Source organism: Amblyomma americanum, chromosome 1 (genome assembly GCF_052857255.1).
Source record: "Amblyomma americanum isolate KBUSLIRL-KWMA chromosome 1, ASM5285725v1, whole genome shotgun sequence".
NCBI classification, from domain to species: domain Eukaryota; kingdom Metazoa; phylum Arthropoda; class Arachnida; order Ixodida; family Ixodidae; genus Amblyomma; species Amblyomma americanum.
This window is the reverse complement of record NC_135497.1, coordinates 20761822-20785891: the sequence shown is the minus strand read 5'-3', so window position 1 is coordinate 20785891 and position 24070 is coordinate 20761822. Positions and strand designations below refer to the sequence as shown.

General features: G+C 46.5%; 2 long non-coding RNA genes and 1 pseudogene across 2 annotated transcripts in view; 1 reads left to right on the top strand and 2 right to left on the bottom strand.

The window, feature by feature from the left end:
* Nucleotides 1-8510, bottom strand: part of LOC144113832 (uncharacterized) — a 38453-nt pseudogene extending 29943 nt beyond the window's left edge.
* The window catches only part of LOC144131161 (uncharacterized), a 279476-nt gene that overhangs the window by 95236 nt on the left and 160170 nt on the right, over nucleotides 1-24070 (top strand). The gene's annotated exons all lie outside the window — the stretch shown is intronic.
* On the bottom strand, nucleotides 8936-12159 carry LOC144131150 (uncharacterized). The gene is made up of 3 exons (XR_013314572.1): nucleotides 12041-12159; nucleotides 11497-11603; nucleotides 8936-9051 (listed from the first exon to the last, which is right to left on the bottom strand). It is a non-coding gene; the product is annotated as an uncharacterized LOC144131150 (long non-coding RNA).

Below are 24070 nucleotides of genomic sequence, written 5' to 3'. Positions count from 1 at the left end.
CCTCAGCGGGACCTTTGTTCATTATTTACAATGCGATACGGTTCAATGTATGGCATAAAATCGATTCCCATGCCTCTTAGGTTGGTAATAAGGGAGTAATTACTCCACCCAAGCGTACCCATACGGCTCTAAAGGAAGGCTACTGCACAACTTTCTCAGAAGCTTCTCAGTTAAGTTTTTTCGGTAGGGGGTTCGAACCCGGGACCACCGCTTCACGGGAGCAGTTGCTCTACCTGAAGCGGATAGCCCTCCAAGGGCTGTCTTTTGCCCTCTAAGGGCAGCTTCCTAAATGTTCCCTCGTGCCATATTAGGGGGTTTGCCTCTCTCTGTATTTGGCAATAAATGTTTCCACCACCACCAACACCTAACAACTGAGTTAACTGGGACGAAAAGCTTATGGTAGAGAGAGAGTCAGTTGCAGATGTAAGACAAGAAATGTCAACTGTTGGCAGCTACGCTAATTACGGCGAATGGGCTTAATTTCTCTGGAATGGCTCAGATTCTATGAAAGCGTAGGCCGCTTTCGTGGCTAGTTTCACCTCCACGTCTAGGTCCGCGGAGGTATCGCTAGAATTCGCCCAGCTTTCTTTTCCAGTGGAGCGGAAGTTACGAATTTGAAACCCGAACTTTCTTCTTACGCGGTGTAATATAGTCCTTTCTAGAAGGCATATGTGTAACACAACCGCCAACCTTGAACTTTAGAAAGTCAGGAAAAAAACTTTTTTTATTAAAACGAATTCGCTAGGCAGGTCTCGAGTCAAGATGCTTCGGTAGATGACGCCAGCTACCCCATCGGCGGGCTGTAGCTATCGAGCATAAAAGCGCAGAAACAGGCCAGGCGACCGGGCGCACTGTCCTATAGCCGAATTATTTAATGGGGTGACAAACTTACGGAGGCTCCACATATATCCTTCCCTTCATTGTCAAGAGAGGCTGTCATCAGGTGCTATCACATTCCGGGCCTTGTCTACGGCTTCGTCCTTTGCATTAATGTTTGAGTTCTTTTTGCTTTTCACTTGAGGACAGGAGACGTAAAGTGCATGTGACAAAAACGTTATTTATTCAGTACAGAAAGCTACAAGGCATTCTTTATTGAACAAACGCATGTACTTAAGTTCATGGCACTGGTCGGCTTTAGATAGAGCAGTCCGCTCCTCTTTATGAAACCACGTAATCGTGGCCCTCCTTTCAATCAGTTTAGAAAGGCCTCGGCTTTCTTATCTGCATGAATATTTTTGCACTTAACCACCGTAAGTGCAACTCCCATGGAAACACCTCCTGTTACCTCTTTACGTGGTCAGCCTCGACGTTGCTTCACTCCTTACGCTGCGGTAGTGCAACTCCCGTAGCCTTCTGCGGTCTCGACGTTGACACATCTTGTCGATCTTGGCCCCGCTTCACTTCTTGCAGCGGCGTACCCTCCGTTGTGTTCCGCGGTCGTGCCTGTGGCGCACTTCCGTCTGCCCTTAAGCGTGGGTGTACTCTGCCCCACTTCAATCCTTCTTTGCCCTCCATCGAGCCCAGCGAATTGCATGTGTGGTGCCTCAGCCTGGTGACGTCCTGGGCACCAGCACCGCATCGTGGGTAGTGCAGCGGGTACTGGTGGAAGTGTGTGACCTCCTCGTGCCTCCTTGCAAGGGCGTGTTTCCTGAACCTCTTGCCACACTGGCCGCACTCGTAGGGCTTATCACCAGTGTGGATCATGTGAACCTTGAGATTATCCGGCCGGGAGAACCTCTTCTGACACAAATGGCGCACGGAGTTCCGCCTGTCAACATGGGTACGCTCGTGCCTGATGATATCAGCCCTGTGTACATGAAGAGTAAAGATAAGCAGAATTACCACACGACTACGAAAATCTGCTCCGGATGCCTGCGTTAGTAGGCACTTTAAAGCATATCATGTACCATGTTACCATTACCGGTACCATACTGCAGTACCAGGAGCTCGCGCCACCAATGCACATTCGCACATCACCCTGACGTTGCCAGATGGCACCAGGTACCCGGCGGCTGCGCGTGCGCATGCAGCATCAGGACAAATCAGCGCGCGCTCACCGTCGGTGGGCGGTCTTCGGTACTTCAGTAACGGTAACGCTGTGCACGGTAGGCTAGAGGTGCCTAGTTATGTCTGCACATCTCTTTCATGGTTATGATTTCGCCAATGACGTTCGCGCCTTCCATCTATATCACTGCCACTAGTGTTAGGCGCATCTTTGCCTGTTTCTGACGCAGCTCTTCCGCATGAGCGAACGTCTCACGCTTATTCTCTTTACGCTGCTGTTGACGTTTCCACCCTAGGTCCTTGCTAAGTGAACCTCGGTTGACACGTACTTCAGTTGTAATGTGTGCGACTCAGCAGTAATGCTAATCAGGCTTATTGAGGAGGGCCTCAAGTACCACAGCTCACTTCAGCTCTGCGAGTACTGAAACACACACGCACAATGTCACACTAAATTCTTTAGCGTCCAGTAAAGGTCAGCGCTTATGAGGGGCTGGCCACGAGGCGACCAGATTTCGAGGGCGGCTCGTACACTTGCGCCAGGCCTCGTGAGAGGCCGCTACCAAAAGCACCAGCAGGGCCATTTCGTACACAGGAGATTCGCTCAATTCTAACACCGCAATAGCGGCTTCAGACCACGAATTTCTATACAGAGCAGGCAGCAAATAATGACTGCGATTATAAAGAACACTCGCTTATTACGAAACAAAGTGGCGCTACCGTAAAAATGTGTATAAGAGGAATGGCGCCGCGTCTCGGATATAACGAACGACTGCGGCCATGCATCTCACTTATGACGAACAAGGAGGTGTTTTGAACTCGACCCCGCTGTCTAAAAACTCGAGCTTCCCGTGACCACGAATGGCGAACAGCGCCATCCCACCCCGATGACATCATTCTGAAGAGAACTTCGAGACCCAAAAAGCAACAAAAGGCAGCATTAAAACTACGAAAACCCGCCGGCGAAGCACCCACTGAACGATTAGGGCATACAGCGCTGATCACTGCGTAAGGGTGTGCCGGCTGGGCAAAGCCTCAAAAGTGCAAGTGAGAATACAGCGGGGTCGGCGATCAACCAATGGTAGCGATTCGAGAAGTTTGAATATTTGTCACGTGGCATTCCTGGCTTGGCCAGCCGGTCAAGTGGCAAGCGTCACCAGCCTAATCGGCTCTCCACATTCTGCGCTGCCACCCTGAGTAGACGACGCCCAGACAGGCTGTGCAATTGATACGTTGTGCGCATACTTGTGCCAGCTTCACAGCCGCATGGACCCAGGCGTGGAAGACGACGGTGACGCACGTGGTGTTTGTGGCAACGTGTCTTTATTGCGCAGCTGGCCGGCACGGGTGACTTCGTCAACACCGACATCACTGAGCCACGAATTGATGAAGCATTGTAGGCAAAGTACGAGCACTCCCAGACTGCTAGGAACGTTATGAATTGCACAACGCAGAGGCCGACCTATTGCCACGTGCCTTTAACGCTCCAACCTTAATTAGTTATGTCGCGTCCCTAAAGCAGATTGTTGGCGGCAATGTTTTCGGCGGGGAGCAGATGACCACCGTGGACAGCCTGTAAAGAACCTTGATAGGGCTTGCTTTCAAGTATCAGGCTCACATAATTCCCAAACTCACTTCATAAAAAATATGTATTGTTTTTCTGATTGTATAACTTGGTTGTATTATTAGAAGTTCACTTACTACAAACTTTCGATACAACGAACGCAATCTGTGTGACCGTCAGGCACGTTTGGTCTGTAATTGTTATTTTGTAAAAAACCGTGCAACGTTTCTTGCTGGGAAACGAACATAAACCGCTTACAACAAGCGCGAAGGGACACTTTTGAGTGCGCTACTGCTACTACTCATGCTAATGACTGCGTTGTGCTGTGTCCTAAAATCGTGGCATTCAAGCATTCATTGTGTATTTGTACGGCGACTTCACGACTTGTGCTTTTTTAACACATTTACGGCTTGAAAAGGTGGCTCGACCGCAGAAAGGCTATTTCACCAGTTAACTAGGCACGATAGCGTCAAGCAAAGAACGGGGCCATAAAACGGTTTATGGCCTACTTGCGACTGCTCCAGTTGGTGCAATGCGTGCCGCGGCAGATTCCTTGCGTGCAATGCCAGTGTTTCCTCCGGGTATGCGTTTCCATGTTGCGCGGCGTAGTGAAAAGGTCGCCGCACTTCTCACAGGCGAGAAACAGGCTGTGCAAGGGAATGATATTGACGTCCTCTGAAAAAGAACCGAGCAGTGGGAGGAGCGAGTGAGCACATGTAGAGTGAAGAACCGCCCAGAGAATCCAGTGTTCTTAATGTGTACTGTGGCAGAGAGGAAAAGGCCAGTGGTAGTACTTTTTCACATTAGTTCCAATTAGTATCAATTGCATGCATGGTAGTCACCTTAAGATACCAATAGAATAGTACATTATATTAAACATTTCGCCTATTCGCGATTCAAAGGCAGCGCGACGGTAATAACCCGCACATATCAGTCAATACGTAATATAACCGTTAAATATAAAAAACAGTGCCTTTTCTCGCATTGCTATCGACCAGCTTCGCATCGGTACACAAACATCAAATGAGAAGTTCCCTCACGATGCTGAGGTTCTTTTCATGCACTAAGGATATATACACAAAAAGCAAGGACCCATTCTCTTTTATCCACAGTTTAATCTCTCTGATTATTAGGCAATGTGTCACTGTTCCTTCACCTTTCGCTCAGATGCCCTTGCACAGAAGGGTCCGCCGTCGCTGCTGACATTCAGTGTTCATAAGCAGCCATAATCGAATTAGCTTAGACTTGAAGAGGAAACGGAGGAAGCTATATTGAAGAGGAAGTCCAATAACGAGTTAGCAGTAACAGGGGAAATAGACGAATTCAGGGTATCGCCACCGAACAGATATTCATCTTTAGCTGAGAAAGACAATGTTAATGTTGTGGGGACCTGCCCTGCAGCCCCCTGTGTTTGCTTTCCCGCAATGCACTGTGCAGCAGCAGCCTCACCTCGAGGAGGAACACATTCCCTTGTCAGTTGCATTAACTGGCAAGAGAGGGCACCAGCATCGCTGCGCGAGAGACTGCTTGAAGCTCGCACGCGGGAGAGGGCATGAGGAATAATAAAATTTGTGAAATAGGCACAAGCTAGAAATACGGCGACGGAGGGAAAGACTATAATTGGGACTGTAGCTTGAGAGATTAAACACTAATATAGGATGAGTATGAGCGGTGAATGAAACGGGCGGCTCTGTTTTGCACGGCTTCTAATGAATCAATGAAGTAAGCTTGGTGTGGATTTCAGATGGCGGATGCATAATCAAGTTTTGGCCTGATTAATGATTTGTAAGCAAGTAGCTTTACATTTTGAGAGGCGCCGTGAAGATGACGTTTAAGAAAGCGTAGTTTTTTATTCGCAGATGATATTAGCTTTGTTACGTGCTCGCGCCATGATAAGTCATTACTGATAGTGATGCCGAGGTAAGTATAGGACGGGACAAGTTCGACAGGAGAATAAGAAATCTTATAAGTAAATAAATGCGGGTTGCGGCGACGATGAAAAGACATGAGCTTTCACTTATTGGGGTTAAGAATCATCAACCAGCAATTGCACCATGATTAAATGCGGTTAAGATTGTCCTGGAGGGATTCTTGATCAGCCGCATTAGTAATCGGGGCATTAATAACACAATTGTCGGCGAACAGACGGACACGACATGATAAATTTTCTGGCAGATCGTTAATATAAATTAAGAATAGGTGGGGGCCAAGGACAGTTCCCTGAGGAACGCCCGATGTTACCGGTAGACGGTTAGAGTAGTAGTGGTTTATAGTAACGGACTGTGAACGATGTGTGAGGAAATTCTTTTAACCATGCAATAATTTCTCGATGCAAGTTTAGTCTGGAAAGTTTTAAGAGTAGATGTCGATGAGGTACCTTATAGAATGCTTTGGCGAAGTCTAAAAAGATGTCAGTTTGTAAGTTAGTATCAAGGTTGGAATGAAGATCGCGAAGATGGCAAGCTGTGTCTCGCACGATAAGCCTTTTCTAAATCCATGTTGGGATGGAGTGAAAAAATTTATAGAGCCTAGATGCTGCGTTATCTGGGAGTAGATGACGTGCTCCATGAGTTTACAACGGATGCTACTCAGGGAAATGGGGCAATAGTTGAGTGGAGAGTCTCTGTTACCTGATTTGAAACAGTTCAAACAAACGGAAGTCAAATATTAATGACCAACTAAATGACTCAGTTAAGCTTTTAGAGATATAGTACTATATTTGTTTTTAACTCAGAATAATCACGAATGCCAGCATGGCCTTTAAGCAACATACCTGTTTCTTTGTTCAATTATTCATTTGAAGTAAACATTTACATATAAATTTTTTATCTGTTTATTTATTTACGCTCAGGGACGTAGAGCATTACAGAGGAAAATGGAATACATCATAAGTACTCCACTTTCCACTTCCCTTATCAGAAGTCTGTTGGTGTAAACCTGTCAGTGCAAACCTTTGTCGAAGGGTGGTGCTTTTCCTTTTTCTTTCCTTGGAGAAAACTTTCTATGTGCAAAAAACAGGGGTATTGCAATCGTGTGCAGAAGCTACACACCATGAGTGGTGAACCCAGTTGTGCTTACGTCACAAAATGCCCTACCCCCTTCCAAAAAAAAAAGAAGGGAGAAAGGCAAAGGCATCACAATGACCTAATTGCATCATATTACAAGGAGCATTGCCAACACTGAAATAGCAAAATTTTCGGTTCAATGAACTACAGTTAACTCCTCTTGTAACAAACTCAGTTGAGATGAATTTCTCAGATGAGGTGAACAATGTGTGATCATTTGGTTGGTGTCCCATAGGATCCAATGCAAAAGAAATCCGCATAAGACGAACCGTTGTGCATGTCCTTCAGTTAAATAAAAAATAGTTTCACAGCAACTGTGAACCACAGCGATTCTGCACAATACTACTCACGGAATGTCCGCGCAAAACCTCCTAGGAGCGAAAAAAAATTTTCCCCGCCAAAAAGCGCAACTCTACAAGGTAGCTTCTGTGCAGTACCTCCACTCCTGCCTGAGCACGGCGCTGGGATCTGATACGGCCAGAGCTTGGCATCGGACAAGCCACATGCCGCAAGCTGCCTCCCTGCTGACTAAAAGGCGTGTAGGTACAAAGTGGAGCTGCTCATTTATTCAGGGCTGAAACAGTTGAGAGGAGGAGGAGGAGGAGGAGGAGGAGGAGGAGGAGGAGGAGGAGGAGGAACAACTTTATTTACGTCATGGACTTTATTTACGTCAACTTTATTTCAACTGATGCGGAGCCCCAACACACATTATCAAGGTGCTGAGGTGACCAGATACTATCGGCATCACCTGGGCATTGCCTGAGCCGGACGAAAAGGCATGTGGTGCACCTGCTCATAAAATTAGCTGTACAACTAGGGAAGGATTGAGATGTCAGACACATGTGCATGCCTAATCATGCAGTTGTGCTTTTGATTGCTCAGAGCTAGAGGGAAATCAAAAACAAAAAAGGCAAAATATCAGTCGCTGCGGATGAGAGAGGAAGAGATGCCACAAAAATAAAATTAGACCGGTGCCATTTTCAACTACAATTATCAAGTACGATTCAAGCACAATTCAAGTCCGTGTTTGTATTTGCGCTGTGAATGTAAGCAATTATCTGAGCTTGTTTCATGCCCTCACTCATCTGCTCACTTGATCCCACAATAAATGTTGCATGAATGAATTTTTATGGCGCAAGGACAGCTGTGGCCAAAGAGCGCCACGGAACAAGGTTTTATTTTTCTTCTACTCACGGTGGGGTCAAAGACCCATTTCCCAAGCATTTCACCCTAAAGAAGCTGAGCACCAGACCAGCGGAAAACTTGTACCCATTTTATCTCCGGTGGGTACCCGGCGGCCCTGGGGAACCACAATAAATGTTCCATTTGCAATTGTCCTCTCATTGCATGGCCCCTTTATTCAGTCTTTCATGTAACATATATTTGGATACACTTAGCATTCTCACATATGCCTTTTATAGTGGCACATCTGCTAAAACAAACTTCTTATAAGACCCCAGACTATAGTCAGATGACGAAACAGTAAAATTCTGCTTTCAGGTAAAGGCCGAAATCTGCCAAAATGGTGGAAAAAAAATGTGGTCCTTACCCACATATATACAGTACTTCCAACTCCCTCTCAGGTAACTGTACAATATAATGCAACAAATTTTCCCACAAATGAACGATTTCTGAAATGCGGGTTCTGCTTCAAAGAAGCATTCACAAAACGAAACTAACTTGAAAGCTTATTCTGCAATACAACTGTTAACCAATCCTTCAGACTTTAAGATTTAATAATGAATTTGATTTTTCTGACTTCTCTGAACCTCTGTGAGACATCGCAGTAAATTACGACTGAAATTTCACATGCGCCACAACTTGCTGCTCGACTTTTCGGAATGCCTTCATGCTCACCTGCACGTCGCCCCAGCAATCATGAAGGCGAATTCTGAATCCTATTTGAACTACAAAACTTAAAGAATTTGTTTAAATCAAGCTCGTTAACACCGGTTTAGATGACCAGACTAACACGTTTCCCATGGGATGACACATAGCTCCCTAACTGCACATTGCGCGCCTTTTTTTATTCTGCAACGCCTCCATTCTTTCATTTGTGCGAACAGCCACACATGACCCTGTATTAGGCTTTATGTACCCACAGTTCCTAAAACTGGCTAAAGCAGCCACTGAAACCCTAAGTAATTGAACACTGGCATTTCATATCATGAGTGTGTTTCTATGTAAAATGAGGGCACATACACACAAGCATGCACGCAAGCACACACGCATGCACGCACACATGCAAGGAAGAAGGCTAGGAATGCATCTTGAAGAACTTCTGCATCAGCTGCCGAAACTGTGATCGGCTGCTCCCCTTTCTGACCGAGTGCTCCACAACTGTTCCAAATATGGTGACAAGAAGGTCCAAAGTAGCGCAGATGGCATCGTCTTGTTGCCTTAGAATCCACATGGGGCTTTCTGCAAGGTTTCAAATAAAAACGGTGCAGCGCACGTCATACACAAAAGTTAACAGTAACTAACAAACACTTGCACATCAAAACAGAGGCAGCAGCTGTGAAGCAGTATGCTTGTTTTCGATCACTTCCCAAAGTGACTCAGACAATAAAGGACAGGGCTTCGGATAATTTTGACTATCTGGGGTTCTTTAATGTGCACTGACATCCCATGGGACACGGGCCTCAAGCTTTCTGCCTCCATCGAAATTTGACAGCGGCAGCTGGGATCGAACCCACACCTTTTGGATCAGCAGCCGAGCACCACAACCACTAAGCCACCGTGGCAACTTTAATGACAACAAAGGATGGCTTATGTCATTATAGTGAATTAATGACAGTTCTGTCTAGAAAGCAGGAGGTAAGTAGCTGATAGTGGCATCACAACTGTAAACCTAAGTGGTCAAGTCGAGTCCCACGGGCAGCATTTCAGCGCATCTTGTAAATCATCTGAGTTATGCAGTCGAGACCGCTTATAACGAACATGAGCGTCACACAGCGCCCGCTCGTTATATCCCAAAGTTCGTAGTAAGTGGACCACAGCTTTAAAAACAGTTGCTTGTCAAAAGAAAAAACTTTTCTTTGCTAAAAAGTCCGCGATGGACATCTGTTTTTGCAGCGCAGATTCGATGAGGAAGGTTTCGAGATTATTTTAAGCAGAAGCGTGCTATCACCGAGGCCCTTGGCAAAGACGAGTTGTCTGAGGCTCTCTATGTAGCTCATTGCTACAGGCGCGCTTATGGGTGCTGGCTCCGAAGTTTCATCCTCATCTGATTCCTCCGCGTCACCCTCATCCCGCACTTCAGAAACGATGCCCTCTTTTGTGCACGGTTCCGTGGTGTTGCAACGTCATCAACAGAAATAAAATCATTCCAACCAATGTCATGACCCCCCTTGTCGGAGTCGATGACGCGCCTCCACAAATCGCCGCTGGGCTGGTCATCTTCCGAAGAATCAGGCTCGGCATCAGACACTGTGTCGACGAAGCAACCCTTGCGGAAGCAGTTTTGCTCGCCAGAGGCCGTCACCTCCGCACAGGCCGCTTTCATATTCTCTACCGCTGAACACAATGGAAGTGGGCTCGGTGTTCCTGTTCGCCATCCCGAATTACAACCTGGGCCCGAGATTTGAACTAAGCCAACGAAACGTCCGCACCGCAACAAGAGTGACAAAAGCGCGCGATGGGGTGGGCATGCAACATGCACAGGTGGCAATCAAGCCAATCAAGCTAAAGATATGCACGCACAGCGCCAGCGGTGAGACCAATGAGAGGCGTCCGTGAGTGTCAGTGCAGCCACCTCTTGGCTCCTACGGAAAGCCTGCTTCACAGAGCGTGGCCTCCGCGATCGGCAAAAGCAGCAGTGTGGTTGATCGCAGAGGCCACGCGTGGACTTGGAAGAGGGTGAGGGTAAAGGAGTGGAGTTATGAGGAGGGGCAGGAGGGCGATCTTGGAAGTCGCATCGGCGGCGAAAGGGTAGCTCGCTGGAGTGCGGCACGAAACGGGGAGGGCAGTTTGCTCGCAATGAGGCTTGGGAAAACATACCGCACGCCAAGCGCACAAAGGGGTTGGAGGCAGGTTATCTCGCATTGCAGCGCAGGGTTTACACTGTCCGTTCGCTGTGACCAATCAGCAGGGCTTAATGATGTTTGTTATACATGTGATTTTGTGCTACTGAAAAAATGTATATTTTGACGGTTGCGCAGGTCTCGTTCGTTATAACCGAAAGTTCGTCTTAAGTGGGCTCGACTGTAGATGCTATATGTGGGCTCGACTATACATGCAACAACTTTTTTAAAACGAAGATTTCCCGGGCCTGGTTACATGCAACACTGCACTGTGATTTGCCACTTGAAAATTCGTCATGTGGTTTGAGATTACGGTGACCGTTGATGTTGCCAGCATGCAGCTGGCTGTAATTTGAAGGCAACACCAAGGCTACCAGACAACCAGGCCTGCACTCTATCACTCGTTTTGGAAGCAGCCAGTGGCAAGCTGCACTTGGAGCTGATGCTACATGCTGGCAGCAACATTGCAGAACTCCATGAAACTAGTGCAGCCAAATCAAAGAGACCTTATGCTGCCAAAGTGCTCTCAGATATGAGGCCACCCGTTCATCGTCCCGCCTGCCATTGCACTCCGTCAGAGGTAAGCAAACGACTATGCAGCATGAAATTCAGGTTTGAGTAAAGCTATTTCGACGATCTCCTGCCACACCATTCGTACCTGGACACAGCCTCCATTCGGAAGTCCATTTGAATTAACCGATGTGAGATCCATAGCGTCTGAAATAGCGAGCATCCGACACTCGCTGGGACCGAGCCGTCAGTTTGAATCATCCGGATTTCCGAATTAAAGGAGGCCAAATCAACGAGCTTTTACTGTAATTGGGAAAAAAAATTGTTAGCTCACCACAGTAAGAGGTTGGTCAATCTTTTCAGCAGCCTCGGCAAGATCAGCAAGAAGCAACTCCGTGATGGTGTCCCCATCCTCAGTCTCCAAAGCGGCCGTTATCTTTTCTGCAACAAGAGTCAGAAATGAAATGGCAGGTGCAGCTTCCTTGGAAGTGATCCTTCTCTGAATGAAGGAACAATGTTAATGAGCTTGCACTGCAAAACAGAGGGCATTTCCTTCCTTCTGTTGCCTCCTCTTAAGTGCTATGTTCAAAGTCGTACAGTTGGGCACATTAGTAGACTGTGCTAGGTGCCAAACATGAGCCAAACATGTTGCACTCAACAAAATGCACAAGCAGAAGCATAACAGCTCGGCAAATGCAGCAAGGCATCACACAGTGTCCCCGTCACGGGAAGATGGAAGCACTGCCAAGAACCAAGAAACCTCAGAAGTTTTACCCCAGTTCTTGGAGCTCTTCGTTACGCACATCAACGACTACTGCAGGTGATAATCAAGACCTCGCAGGTTCGTAACCGTGGCAATACAAAGCACTTGCACTCACTGTCAACAGTGACGTTGTTGAGCTCTGGAAACCGCTGCAAGGCCGTGCTTGCGTACGCCAGTCGAGCAAGAGACACCTCCGAGGCCTACGTCGGCATCAAGAATGGAAGCACCGTTGCGAGAAGTTGCCCCTCATCCAGTGGCGAGCACAGGTCATCGCACACAAACACCAGTCCGCAGGTAAAACCTACAACAAGCACGTTGGCAGTTGTTGAAAAAAAAGAATGGCTACTTCAAAAAATGGGCTTTGACTGGTCAGCTATGTGAGCCACTTCGATTAACTTTCTCCTTGCTTTCTTTCAATCTCCTTCTCCCCCATTCGTGAAGAAGTGGGGTGAATGTATCATATTTGAAACTCCACCTACGTGCATACCTCAGGCATCAAACACATCACAAGACAAAGCCTGTGAAAAAACTTAAACTGACATAAGTTATGCCTCACGCTAAGGCTCAATCACAATCATCCCCAATCGAATGAACGTGTATGATGCCATTCTGATAACACCTCATGGAAAAGAAAAAAAATGTGAAAGGAACCAGAGAAAAAAGAAAAATATGCAAACCAGCAAATGTCATGCATCGATTAAAAGCAGGACAATTATACGAATACACGCGTGCTAGGAGCAGAGAGGGGACATTCTGCACACACCATTTCTTGCTCTGCTCTGTCGGCTCAAACAGGAGGCGCCTCAAGGTGCCAAGGACAACTCCTTGCTCCAGAAACTTGCAGAGATCGTGAAACAAAGAACCACTGCAGATTGAAAGAAACTGCAAAAGGATCCCACAGGCCAACTGGCGTGCAGTCACGACTGAAACATTACCCAAAGGACGAAAATTACAGATGGGTTGTAATTGTATTTCCTGGCTAGTTCTACCACCATGCAGCCAAAATCAAAGAACCTGAACCGAGGGGCTACAACACAGTATGAAGTAGGGGAAGAGGCACAAACAAATAAAAAGAAAGTAGGACTTGAATTACAGAAACATTTCTTTTTTTACTGTTTTGCCAACATGCTGTCAGACTTATTCCTCACACTACTTCCAGTGCATGTGCCATTCATAATAAACTGCGGTTAGCATGTTTTCTGTTATGCTTTTATACAGCAACAGCAAAGCAAAGGTGAGTAGGCAAACAGTGACAACAATTAAAAATGAAATCAGTGACTATTTAATGCAATGCATCTAACATAGCTGACACAGTGCACTCACCTTGCCCAGTGCAAGCACTGCTTGCACCAGCTCTGGTTCGGTGCCAGCTAGCCGAATTTGGAGAGAATCCCGAGCCAATTTTTCATCCACGTCCTGCACAGTAAACGCACAATTCTGAGCCAACTACAATAATCAAATGTGCTCGAAATGCGCCCATCATGCTTGCTCAAACAAATAGTGGCCATTTTTATCCACATACTATACATTCCCCCAAAACTTGTAATGGGGTTGGTTCATAACCCTGAACAATCTGGATCCATGGTTATGTCAAATATGACCAGATGTACCAGCTGGCAGTTAAGCTTGATCCAGCCAAGAGGTGAAAACTTTGCTGACAAATCGAAGGATCTGTGCAGACTAATTTAATTTACAAAAGAAACAATTGTTGGAGAGAGCAGAGAAGCACCGAGAGAGGAAGAGAGGTGGGCACGGCGCCGACACGGCAGAAAATGGTACATCATATGGCCCCAGTTGCAAAGGCACTCACTGCAGAGAGCTTAGTTGGAAATTGGTACCGATGAACTTAACATCACAGAAGAGGTGAAGCTCTCGTTGCAGCTAGCACTTCTAACGTACCCTATCATCTTTCTTCAGTAGCCATTTAAGGTTCCAGTTAATAGCTCTGCCTTGGTGTCCCTTGTGGGTCTTGAACTATGGTCACTTCCCAGAAGGATGGTACCAAAAATCCAGAACTCTGCAAGTATGAATGGAGAGCTGAAGACTACTACAGAAGCTGCTACCGAGAACACTGAAAGTGTAGAACTTTACACTGCCAGCAGCCAGGACCCGACGTCCTTGAAGAAGAAGACAACCAGTTTCTGCACTAGAGCGACAGAAACACCGAGCACTGACGGTATTTCGTACCAGCATTACCTGTGCACTTTTCTCTTCAACTTGAAAAGCTTTGTCGTGCACGGCACTCAGCTGGCATTGCAACAGTAATTGAAATCTTGGCAACCCGCCATCCTCCCTATCCAAATCCGTAGTTGAGCTGCATGTTAATCTGACCATTCTTTTGATAGAGGCATCCCCACCCAATGCGGAATATGAAAACAAAGAGCGCCTGATGACTGGGAGCTAGGAGCCAAGCTCCAAAAGCAGCTGGAAGCTGCGTCTCCATCTGTTATAGATTAATGTGATGCGAAGGAATGCGGAACTGCAACATGCTACCTACTAAAATGCACGTGCATCAGTTCGCTATTTAAGCTCCCAGGACGCATCAGAGAAAACGAGGCCAATAGCCAATTTTTTTAGACCAGAAATCAGCATGTTTGATGGAACTATGTTCATGACTAGAGCTCCTGGGATCAGTATGAAGCTTCAATACATAGCAATGAAGCTCTATCAAAAGTCATAAAAAAGCTAATGCACTAGAAAAGCAGGAGATATCAGGAGTCTTTCCTTTACTGATGAAAATGACCACTGTGCACCTGACCTAGTTAATGAGCAGTCTAGGAGAAACGAACTTGCTCTAAATGATCACAACTCACCTGCTATGGCTAGCAACCATTCTGTTCGGTGGTGACACAGAAGCATTACACCATTTAATCATGAAGTCATTAAGAATGTAAGATTCCATCGGTGTGGAAAAGTGGAGCGCAGTGCCTCACTCAAGAAGCCTGTTGAGAACTTTGCCCTGAGAAATGATAAATCAACAATGCAAATATGAAACCGAAGCAACCAAGACTGGTTTGAAGGCATGTTCCGCATGGTTAGACTCTGAACAAAGAAGTTCACAGCAAAAAATAAATGCAAGAAATTGTCGGACTAATACAGAACCAAATAAACTCGGGTCAAGTCATTACAGGCATCAGAGCAGAGACCATTGCACTGCACACACTGCATCTCGGGTATTTGAGCATCCTAACAATGCCTGACAGAATGAACAGGACTCCAGGCATGCTTCGTCATATATATACCGAACACATTATGACAGATGCTGAAAGCTACATATATATATGCTGCTCTTTTCCCAAAGAGATTTCGACATGAAAGGGTTCTTTGCAGAACCAAAAGTGTCAATTTTGTTTGATTTTGACTTAGCCTAAGAACCAAGCTTCCTCTTATTAGAATGCTTCATCCTGACTAGATGGTGTTCTGGCGAACATTAGAGCACAAAAATAGGAGATACAAGAAGTAACCCGTGAAAATGTCAAAAAACATGCTTTGCCCTTGTATGTGCACAGGTTACTTGCCACAACAGACATGGTATGCATGTGTGAAAGATGGCACTTTTATAGGTTCTGTAGTTATTGTAAATAGAGAAACTAAGTGTGAGGGACAAATCACGTGGGAGTCCTATAACATGCAAACAACCATTGACTACTGCTTAATCTCGCAGGGGATGTATAGCAAGCTCGCAATAATGGAAATAGACGAAGATGGAAAGTACAGCCTCGGTAGTGATGATAAGAGTATTAGTCTACAGCTTGGAGCCCTGCTCATCGCTCACAGAAGACTAGCATCAACTTCCCGTTACAATCTGTGTATCCATCCAGATCCTGTGACCATTCATGCCCCATAACAGAATAATATCGGCGCCTTCTCCAAACTGCTTTATATCGTCATTGAGACACTTATCTAGATCCGTGTTCTCTTGCCTGCATTTGTCCCCTGTCCCTAAATAAACTACTCCTAGCCATGCCCTTTTACCGGCAATTGTACCCGATACCAAGACATGTTCTTTGCAAGTTGACTTTATTCTTTGCCAATTTGTTCCTTGATGTATCAGCATACCTACTCCTCCTCCATTCCTCTTCGTTGTTGTTCTGTTGCTCCCTTCCCAGACGTAGCCGTCAATAAATGGTGGGTCTTCTAGATCCCTGAGATGTGTCTCGCATAGCGCGTATACACCTACTTCTTCATCCTTCAACTGCTGTTCTATTTCTAACCACTTCGCTCTCATTCTACCGCCTTGCATGTTTATGTACCTGATCCTGGTGTTAAATTTCTTTTTTGTAGTTTTCTTCCTGGACCTCCTAGTGGCCATTTTATTGGCGTCAGTTTTCATTGCTACTTTTTCTACTTTGCTTCTACCTACTCCTATACCCTGAGCCGCAGTGGACCCCCTAAAAAAGCTACTGCCCGGCCTGCCAGGCGCCACCCGATCTCGGCTCCTAGCCTTCCATTTAAGTGGATGCCATCTTGTGTAAAGCCTCCGCCAAAGCCTGCTCTATGCACTTCCCTGTTTATGTCTGTCACTTCAAAGCCTTTCCCCTGGCTTAACTTCCTTATCTCCCGACTAAACCACAACGTCCTTGGCAATTTTTTCTTGAGTGCCATCTTTCTCTCTTAAGGGTTAGTGTTCCTGTTTATGCTCCCGCAGGGAGGAAAGTTTCGCGACTGTTTTCCTCGCGCCGCTCTGGACGCCATTCGCCAAGCGGCAGTCACGTGATTCTGCAGACGACGTTTGTTCCATTTTAAAGTGGAAGAGCCGACTTTCCAGGCGCAACGCCGGTTCCTCGCCAGCCCCAGTACCCTCTCGGCTGCCATCGTGATCGGACGCGTCCGGTGCGGTGTGTTCCCGCCTTTTCCGTGCGCTCCAGTTGTATATATTTTGATAGTGTGAAGTGACAGCAGCCTCCAACTATGACGGGACGGGCTGCAGTGCGGAAAACTGCAAGAACCGTACCGAAAGCGGCAAAGCTTTTTATGCAGTGCCGTCCGGACGGTCAGTCGTACGTCAGCGGTTGCGCAGGCTTTTGTGTATGGGACGCGTGAAAGCATCTCCGAAAGGAACTCGAATATGCGAGATAAGAGAATAAACAGCACTAATTTACCGTATTTGCATGACTCACTTAGCCACATAACCTCCATTGTCTCATACCTCCCTCCGGCGTTGCAACCATCATTTGCCTATGTGCCTATTCTGATAAAAATTACAGTTCAATATAAATTATAAATTGTTCAACAGGCACGCTCAAACTCCATGCGGCGACTCATGTTTGCCATCAACAAATTATCTTCATTTTTCCTGCAAAGCTACAAGTTCCAAATGAAAAAGTGAACAAAGGTTCTGTTCCTAACCTGTCTGCACGTGACAGAGCATTTCTCATGTGCAGCTGCTGCCAGCCCGTCTGCTTATTCTACTGCCACCACCAACATTTTGCAGAAATGGTTTGTTTTGTGAAATGAAGAATGTTTGACAAGCAAACTATATGTGAAATTTTGTTCTAGTCCCAGTTTACTACGCAGAAGTGGGAGGCCAGTCTCTCAACATGAGAACAAGCTTTGTCTAGACTTTTTAACTATTTTATTTGTTAAGAATACCCCTAAGGTTCCACTGACAAGGATGTTAACACTGGAGGTGAGGGGAACAAAAATAGCATGAAATACTTGAAAAAGCAAAATTGGGTATTCAGATAATTATTTTTCCTTAAGTAAAAGCATAGAGCAGTCCAAAACAAAGATATTTCAGAATGCAGTGAAGGTACATATAATTCAAGTAGGTCAAGAGAAAACGCAATAGTGCTTAGGGAATAACGAGCAAATAAATAACAGCACCAGAAAGAGATATCACCTCTAACTTTTGGATATTAAAGAAGTACGGCACGTGATGTGTTTGGCTTGAAAAGATTACCATGGCATAGGAAAAATGCAGTGGAGGGCTCGAAGTCAGAGCGACAAATGATACGTATATTTTGTGAAAGATAAGCGCTCGAGTTTGCGATATCTGTGCCTTTGGTGGGTTAGATTTATTTGCGTGCAAAATGCATAGCTTTAGACTGCCCGCATTCACATCGTATGCAGCGTAGTTTCACAAACATCGTACCACATCGGCGGTCGTAACCCTATAGAATAATGTATTTAAATGTGGTTCTGCAGGGAGATGCATTACCGCACTTCTCTTCATCGCACAACTCACGCAGGTTTTTCATTTTCAAGCATTTCTGCGCCATTATTGTCCGTACTGTGAGCTATCGGTGTCAATCCGCGATCTTTCTGTCATGCTGTATGAAATTTTCGGAAAATCAGATTATTTTCCGACGTTTTTTTCAACGAAGTATGATGGGCTTAGCATCGGTCCCTGAGCACTGAGGCAGTAAAAGGAAAAAAGGATGCCCGCAATCGAGCGCCGTTTGTAAGCTTTTAAAAAAAAAAGCGAACTGCTCTACAACGCCAGCCCCGTCATAAAACAAGCGTTTCGGTGCAGGTGGGCTGGAAACGCTGATTGGTCAAACAAAATGTGACGTCACGCTTAAAACGTCACGTGACGTCATGGTCACGTGACTTTTAATGACGTCGTGTCCGGTTGGGAAGAGACATATTTTCCCTAGGTTTTTCTCGGAATTCCCCACGTTTTTGACAGCGCGCGCGGGTTCAAAAAGCGCACCTGATGCGCCGCGCTTTCACACACTGCATGCGCGTTTCTATATTTTTATTATATATGATATCCTTGAACTGCTGGTGTATTATTTTAGTGCGCTCGAACGGCGCGCTTCGTTGTGCATTTATTATAATCGCCACTGCCTGGCGGACCCGATACAGCTTTTGCAGACCTGAGAGGTTAAACACGTACTATCCATGCAGAGCCACGCAAATGCGCCTACAGGTGACCACGCCCGTCTATCAGCGCTCCGTCGAGTGCCTGCATTTACAATCGAGTGCTGTAGGACTATGAACCTGACCTAGAGCATACATATTATAATTTTTCCTTGTATTCTACATTCTCTACATGCAGGAGACTACACTCATAGCTTTCGTTAGTGCAGAAATTTCGTACAACCGTGTCAAAATTTGGCGGTCCGGTTTTTTTCTGCACGACGTTTTGGAGGAGAAAAGCATTGGGTCTTTGAAGGACGACAGTCTATATAAACTCTTATTCACTGTGTCGTCGTACCTATCGTAATTAATGACGACATATAAAGGCTTTTGATACAACTCTCGTGATCTAAAACAAAACTGTTCGTTAGCACTAACCCGCGAAAAAATATTGCGCGCAATCATTCGCCACAGCCCGTTGCTGCGTAATTTTTGTTTTGTGCGGATTTTCTTTTATAATATGACAGCTGCACGCGATAGCTTATATATATAGTTGCGCAGCCGACCACTGCAGGTACCAGTAAACACGTACCCCGTTTAGAATGAATTTAAAAACGCGGTCGGGAGTTGGAATTATTTGTCCGGGACGCTGCGGTCAAAGTTCGCAGTTTTGAAAATTGAAACACGGAAATTTTTGCTCATAGCTAGTCACTCTTGCATAAGTAAATATCTTATTCCTACCCATCATCCCCTTGTCAAAACACATATATTAATGAGAAAAACGACCCATTTGATGCAATTAAGTTCACAGTCCTACAGGGTGGGTTCCACAACAAAGAGAGCAACGGGAGTCGCACTTTATTTACAAATTTGTAACAATTCCTCACGGCATTAATGAAAGTCCGGGTTTATTGACCTCCATCGCCCCTTTCAGAGCCAGTGCTGACCTTAGGAGTGCCGGCGCGTCAAACCTCGGTCGTTTGCCGCCAGCGGCATCTTTTTCAAGCTTCGCTGCCCGTCCGCTTACACAAAGCTCATAATTCATCCCCCACCCCTGTCTTCCCAGTTCGACGTACCACCTTGTCGAGCGGGGTGCAATTGAAGAACCAAGAACCCTTGATTAAATGCTCCTGCCATTCACCTTTACCCCCCCACAGGACACTTTCGCGAACTCGTATGTTTTGCCGCCTTTTTTCTTTTTCCTTTGTGTGTGTGTTTCATGCACAGTGCACGTGTGTGTAGTTAAGCTAACTGCGCCGCTGATTCCGCCTTCACTATTCGTACCGAAGACGCTCCTGGAACGTCTCCTGCCCTGTCTGAATTTATTGTTTATTTGTTTGCTCGTTTTGGCCGGCGGCACGGGCAGTACATGCATCTATGATTCTTATCTGCTCCGGGACTCCGCCAAAGTCTGTTATTGTTGCTTTGAGGGCCCGGATGCCCTCCCTCCCCTCGTTATTCCTTTTTTCCCCCGGGCTGGCCTCCCGCGCAAGCTCGCTGGGCGGCAGGGGACAAAGCGTTTTTCTTTTTCTCTTTATTTCTTTCTCCTTTTTCTAGTATTTTTCTTTTGTGCCCATCAAGGGTTCTTGGTTCTTCAATTGCACCCCGCTCGGCAAGGTGGTGCGTCGAACTGGCAAGACAGGGGTGGGGGATGAATTCAAAGCTTTGTGTAAGCGGGCAGCGAAGCTTGAAAAAGATGCCGCTGGCGACAAACGACCGAGGTTTGTCGCGCCGGAATTCCTAAGGTCAGCATTGGCTCTGCAAGGGGCGATGGAGGTCAATACACCCGGACTTTCATTAATGCCGTGAGGAATTGTTATTAAATTTGTAAATAAAGTACGACTCGCGTTGCTCGAGATCTCTTTGTTGTGGAACCCACCCTGTAGGACTGTTAACTTAATTGCATCAAATGGGTCGTTTTTCTCATTAATATATGTGTTTTAACAAGGGGAGGTAGGGATAAAATGTGCGCGCGGTGGTTATTAAAGCGAATTCGTATAAAGTTAACGGTCTGCCCAATGTACTGCGTACTGCACACACTGCATCCTAGGAGGTATATTACGTTGCAGAAATCCCAATCAGAGTTGTCATTAATTTTCCATTTGAATCCTGAAGCTGTGCTTATTTCACAGCTTGATGTTTGTAATGTGTTTGCAGACCTGGAATCTACTTTTTCCACAAGGTGGACACCCCAAAACCGTCTCTTTATGTGACTGAGTGTATTAGAATGTTTCGAATGTTTTTCGGTCGTCTGTAGACTGCATGAGGGAGAGCAGTGAAAATTTTGGCGAGGCGCTAGCTCGCTTTGTTTGAGAATGTTGAAATGTTTTTTTGAAGATTTTGTTTACGTACGTTAGGCGGCTGGTTACTGGTGAAGGGGAGTACGAGATTTGCCTGATGGTCTGTTTGCTCGCTGTATCGACGTCACTCCAGTATTTGCTCTCGGTTGGGTTTAGATGTCCTTTGAATGGCATCGTCGGCAATGGCGACGGGTATCGCTGCTTAATGAGGACTTCTTGCATGCGTTTGGAATTTTTTACGAAGTCTTCATCTTGGGAACATATTCCTTTAGATCGATGTGCCTGAGAGTATGGGATGCTTGTTTTAGAGTGACGAGGATGGCAGCTTTGGAAGTGTACGTATTGTTGACGGTCCGTCGGTTTACTGGTGGTGAGTGAGCTTTCGTTTACCAAAATCTCAACATCTAGGAAGTTAATTGTGGTGTGGGCGCACGTGTAAGTGAAAGATATGTTGGGGTGGACGAGGTGTGTCAGTCCAAATTAAAAAGATGTCATCCAAGTAGCGTTTGTATAGGGTGGGCTTAATGGGACAATCTTTCAAAAATTTACTTATTACTATGCATGAAGATGTTGACGTAGGTGTGGGCCATCCTTGTACCCATGGCTGTGCCGTTAATTTGTGAATAGTGTTGATTGATGAATTCGAAGTTGTTATATTCGAGTACGATTTTCGACAGTATTTATAAAACACGTGGAGCAGGGGAGCATCAAATCACTGATCGAAGCGTATGAACGAAACAGAAAGGAGGAATCCCCTGCTGCACGTGCATTAGATATGTTGTTCACAGCAACATCTTGCATGAAGCTGCAGGGAAGAGAAAACTCGATGAGACGTAGCCAGTTGTACTTGAGCCGTCTACATCGAAGGATTCACCACCGATCCTCTCACCAGGTTTCGTGAAGCTTGCGCTTTATCGTGCCGGTTTACCACTGTCCTTCTTGCTAGTGAAGCGATTATTTTTTTAATGTTCTCTTTTTGCCCCATTTGCCATCTGCCATTTTTGATCGTGCCATCTTCTGGGCAAGTACTACGTTTGAGGTTCGAAAAAGATGCATAAGCGATCACGACCTATGCAAACAATAACAAAGACGAAACACGCTACAAGAGCACCACTAGCTGCATATCTGCATATCGCGCGCACACATGCGACTGATTTTCGCTGACGATCGGCCGCTCCCGCTGTATTCAATTAGCTGTGTCGCCAGATCGTCTGTCGCGAGGCGCTTTCGCTGTGCCCGCATGACCGCTTGTCTTGACCTTCCAGGGGAATTGCGCGTTGCTCGCGCGCGGCTTAGCCCGAAGCCGGTAAACCGGCTGGCCACCGCCACATCTGGACCTGGTTTGACTCAAATTGGTCTCAGCCGCGTCTTGTTCGGTTCGGGCGCGAACAATACGCGAGATTCAAAGCGCTCGGCCGTCTCTGTCTCTATGGGGGGGGGGGGGGCACTTGACCCCAAGGGCGCTCCTTTTCAACACCACCCCGCCGTCGCCCGCCTCCGATTGAACAGGCGGGGGGTTCAAAGGGGAGCTGCCGCGGAGAAGCCGGGCAGCTCGTCCTAATGACAGCGCAGAACATGCGTCACTGACAGCCCCCTTCCTTTCGCCGTCTTGTCCATCGTGCGTCGCGCCGAGCCCGACAAAGAAAAGGCCGTCACCCCCCCCCCTTCCCCTTCTGAATCGGGGGGCGGGGGGCGGAAATTCCGCAAATAGTTTCCCAGAGGCATCCTTTTTTTTTTCATGGGGTCAAGAGAAGCAAGCTTACACTGCAAAATTAAACCTTGTCTTTCTCTTCCAAATGCAATTAACTAGGAGTCCTGTCCAACCATTCCAGCTTGTTATGGGGGCACCCCCAACCATTTTTTATTTCCGTGTAACTCGCAGCCCTTCTTCACCTTGGTCATTGTAGCCGCTATTGTTTCTCAAGTACCATGCAACATCTTGTTATTAGCAGTTGCTAATTCAAGCCTTCTGCAGGGTTTGAAGGACCTTTTTAATTGGAAATGAGAACATGTGCACAGGGTGGAAAGCGCGTGATCTGCCAGGAAACACTAAAGCGGCCCCGAGAAGGGATCTTTATTAAGGATGACAGCCATCTTGGGCCTCTCCACTTGGCAACGACGACACAGCGTGTGCGGTCCCTATGGTTAGGCCCCAGCTGTGGAAGCCATCCTCGGACACGACCATGACCTTCGACATCTGATGTTTTTATTTAAAAACACAGGGACCAAAGTCGTGCTGTATGCAGTGCGATCGCCATGTGGTTCCATAATCATCCACCTAGCCCGGCTCTTTGGACGGATTCAGGAAACGACTGAAAAGAACAAAAGTAACGAGCAAACAAAGGTGCGCTGCATAAAAGTTAGAACGCAAAGAAACGAAGGCGCGCTGCGCTGGGATAATGCTGTAGCGAGGTCTAATATGTAAATTTTCATGGCTGGCGTGGATTTCCACAAAGCGCAAGTAGTCGCTACGGAGACAAACAAAGGCGCACTGGAGCTGGGTATGTATCATGTTTAACTGCGCAAAGAAACGAAGACAGAGAACAAGAAGGCACGACACGAGCGCAGACTATCAACAGATTTTTTCTTCAAGGAAAAAAGGCCTATATATGCATCTTCATCCCGCGAAAAACATGCTAAAAACCCGAAAGCGCAAACCCTATCACACACCATCTTGGCACATGTAACGTGATGCCACTGATCACAACCTGAAAACAATCTCCGCATCGTCAGAGACAAGATACAAAACAAACAAACAGCGAACTCACAGGCACACTCCTGCCAAGCTAGCGCTCCACACCGCCTGCTTGCGCTAAAGAAACTGCGCAAAAAAGGTATCTCCCCATCAATGAGGCCTACAGATGGTGATGCTACACAGTCATCTGATTCCTTGATCTGGTACGCTTCCACCAACTCCCTGCAAACCTGATCCCTGTGTTTAAACAAGACGCTGGTCTTGTTCAATCGTGGGAAGCAATCTTTGCACTCTTTGCAGTGCAGGGCGAGATTAGAGGAAGGTGCGCTCTTCAACGACCTGCGAT